This window comes from Phyllostomus discolor, chromosome 13 (assembly GCF_004126475.2).
Source record: "Phyllostomus discolor isolate MPI-MPIP mPhyDis1 chromosome 13, mPhyDis1.pri.v3, whole genome shotgun sequence".
Classification (NCBI taxonomy): domain Eukaryota; kingdom Metazoa; phylum Chordata; class Mammalia; order Chiroptera; family Phyllostomidae; genus Phyllostomus; species Phyllostomus discolor.
Window position 1 is genome coordinate 5,133,842 of NC_040915.2, and position 3,987 is coordinate 5,137,828.

Consider the following 3,987-nt stretch of genomic DNA (forward strand, 5'->3'; position numbering starts at 1 on the left):
AGACACTGAAATAGAGAACATGCTGACAGTGACCAGAGGGGAGAGGGGAGGGAATTTCAGGGGAAAAAGGGAAGGTTTACAGGAACAAGTATAAAGGATACATGGACAAAAACTAGGGGGGAGTGGAAATGGGAGGGAGGTGGGGAAGGCTGGGGGATGGGCTGGGATGGGAGTAAAAGACAGAAAACTGTACTTGAACAACAATTAAAATAAAAAAGAATATGCAAAAAAATAAATAAAAGCAATGGGGAAATGTCAAAAAATATTTCTGAAAAAAAAAAAAGAAATAAACAGATCATGTCAGGTTACTTCACAGGGAATAGAGACAATGGAAGCAGGGGCCAGGGAGAGGAATGAAGAGGCTGCTATATGATGCAGTGTATTCAGGAATGATTTTCTCTCATGTATTGACATTTGACCAGAGACCTGAATGAAATGATAGAATATGTTTGTTATAGGACATGTAGGGTGAGAAAATTCCACACAAAGAAAAAGGTAGGCAACAAAGTCCTAAAATAGGTGTCTGCTTAGCTTTGTTTGATGAAGAAAAGACATGAGAACACTGGCTAGAGTGCATTTCTGTGGGATGCTTGTGTTATGGTATTAATTCAAATAATGGCTTTTTCATGGGGTCCAGAGAGAACCTCATCAGGTGCCATTGCCACAGGCAGGTGATGTACTCATGGCTCATTTCTCCTTTTGGAAAATTCTGTTAGTCAATATAGAATCTCCTGAATCTAAAGTCTTTTGTTTTTTAGTTTTATTTTTTATTACTATTTTTTATTGTTGTTCAAGTACAGTTGTCTCCAATTTCCTCCCACCACTCCCCTCACCCCAGCCATCCCCATCTCCCACCCTAGATCCTAACTCCGTTGGTTTTGTCCACGTGTCCTTTATACATGATCCTGAAAGCCCTCCTCCCTCCCCTCCATTACCCCCTCTCATCTCCTCTCTGGTTGAATTTAAAGTTTTTACCTCGATTTACTTTATGTGATATAATTATTATTATTACATATTTTTGTTGACTCATAACTGATATATTTTCTACCTCTTTAAACTTCTTTAACACAATTTTAGATTTATCTATGCAAACAGGATATAGTGTTTTCACAGGATATAGTGGCTTTAGATTTTATTTTTTTATGAAAAGTGAGAGTCTTAGCCTTCTTTCTTATTCATGGTTTTAAAAATTCTTCATTTATCAATATTAGATTTATTCCAGTTATATTCTACATTTTTATATACCATGAATTATTTATTTTCTTCTTTGTCTCCTTGCATGACTTTTATTGAATTGTTGGCATTTATTTGTTCCATAACTTCCCTATATCATATTTGACTGTTTTCAATTTGTTGCTTTGTTCTTTGGTCATCTATTTGTTTTCCACTCTTTTCCTGCTTCTTTTGGCTTTAATTGAATATTTTATATGATTCTGTTTTCTCTCCTTTCTTAGCACATCAGTTATACTGCTTTAAAATTTTTTAATGGTTTCCCTTGAGTTTGCAATTAACATGTACAAGTAATCGAAGTCTGTTTTCAAATAACCCTATACTACTTTATGTGTGGTATGTTTCCTATACTAGAAAAATAATTCTAATTCTTTTATACCATTGCTATCATTCATTTCACTTACATACAACCATACACAAGCATATATACACATATAAGCATGTATAACATAATACATTATTGCTATTATTTTGAACAAATTGTTATCTGTTAGATCAATTAAGAATAAAAATTTTTATGTTTTACTTTCATTTGTTCATTCTTTGATGTTGTTTTCTTTATATAGATCTGAGTTTTTTAACTATATTATTTTCCTTCTCTAAAAAATTTGTTTTTATATTTCATGCAAGGTAGGTTTATGGTCAAGATTCCCTCAGTTTTCATTTGTCTGAGAAAGTTATTTCACCTTCACTTTTGAAGGATAATTTGGGCAGATACAGAATTCTAAGTTGGTATTTTTTTTTGTCTCTCAACACTTTAAATATTTTACTCCACTCTCTTCTTATTTGCATGGTTTCTGAGGAGAAGCCAGATATAATTCTTACCTTTGTTTCTTTAGAGGTAAAGTGTGTGTGTGTGAGTGTGTGTGTGTCATGTTCTCTTAGGATTTTTTTCTTTATCTTTGACTTTCTGTAGTTTGAAATGATATGGTTAAGTGTCACTCTTTGACATTTATTTTGCTTGGTATTCTCTGAACTTCCTGGATCTGTGGTTTGGTGTCTGACATTAATTTAGGAGAATTCTCAGTCATGATTGTTTCAAATATTTCATCTGTCCTCTCTTTCTTGTCTTTCATTAATCCCATTATACATGTGTTACGCCTTTTGTAGTTGTCCTATAGGCAGTCCTTGAGTATTTTGTTCTGTTTTTTTATCTTTGTTTTCTTTTGTTTCAGTTTCTATTAATTATCTTCAAGCTGAGATTCTTTTCTCAGCTGTGTCCAGTCTAGTGGTAAACCTATCAAAGGAATTCTTCATTTCTGTTATTGTGTTTTTTATGTCTATCTTTTCTGGGGTGGGGGGTGGGATTTTCACCTCTCTGATTATATTGTCCATCTGTTTTTGCTTGCTTTCTACCTTATCCATTAGTAGCATATAAATCATAGTTGTTTTAAATTTCAGATCTGATAATTCCATTTTCAAATGCCTGGTTTTTATGCTTGCTTTACCCCTTCAAATTGTTTGTGTATGTGTGAGTTTTGTTTTTGCCTTTTAGTATGACTTGTAATTTTTTCTTGATAACTAGACATGATGGTAGCAGGTAAAAGAAATTGCTGCACAAGGCCTTAGTGATGTGGTGATGGGGTGTGGGGGGACAGGAAGCATTCTGTAGTTCTGTGGTTAGGTCTTTAATGAGCCTGTGCCTCTGAACTGAGTGAGAATTGCACATCTGTTTCTCAGTTTCTTTCTTCCTCCTTAGCTGGGAGAGGATGGCTAGAGAGGGCTGGAGTTGAGTATTTCTCTTCTCCCAGGCTAGGTAGGCTCTTGTTAACGAGCTTCTCCTGAGGTCAGGCCTCGTTAAGGACAGGGTGCTCTGGTGTATCACAAAATAGTTTCTTTTCCCTCACCCTGCTGGAAGCATGAGGGGATTAGTCTCTGATATTTACACTGAAAATTTACAGTACATTTCCAGAGTTCAGCTAAACAAAAGAGTGGGGGCTCCCTATTACTGAGCGTGCTGGCACTTTTAACTCTCAGACCTGTCCACTCTGAGGCTCCAGCAATTTGTCAAATATGGTTCTGGTTTTTCAACCAGAAACTGGTTCCCACAGAGATTTCAGCTCATGAATTTCTGCCCTGGCAAGTTGTGATTCTCTGTATTTGCCTGTTGGTCTCTCCAATTCTGGAGCAGCAGTTTGCCTTTTGATCTTACTTCTCTTATGGCTCTAAAAAGAGTTGTTAATTTTTTATTTTATTCAGATTTTTACTTGTTGTTAGAGGGGAGTCATGATTTCCGAGCTCCTTATATGCAAAACCAGACCTGGCATCATATTTCAAATCCTCAGATTTAAGAGCCTGTTGTAAAAAGGTAATTAAGAGAGTTAGCTCTTGACAAGGTAGGTTTGTTAACCATGACCTAAGGTTCCAGAGAGAACAATGCAAAGAGAGGGTCAGAAGTAGTTGACAGTTGTGTCAGGTGGGAACAGCCTCCTCTGGTAGAAAAAAAGAGGTTGCTAGTTTGTCAGGATTGCTGGAGAGGCTTTAAGTTGGGGTTCTAGGGGTCATCCCAATACCCCTTGGCATCTCCGTTGTAATTCCCAAGGTGCTGTTCTTTTACAGCGGGTGTTTGAATTGTCCCATCAGAACCCAGATGATATTTCAAGTTAAAATAGTATGATTTAGCAATGCAAAAATTAAATTATTCTTGATTTTTTAGTTATTTCACCACTGTGAAAGCAAGATTAAGTTTTTTTGTAAAGTCATAATAAATCCTATAAGTCCCCAGTTCTTTAAGCCAGTCATTTAGAACATTGAGTT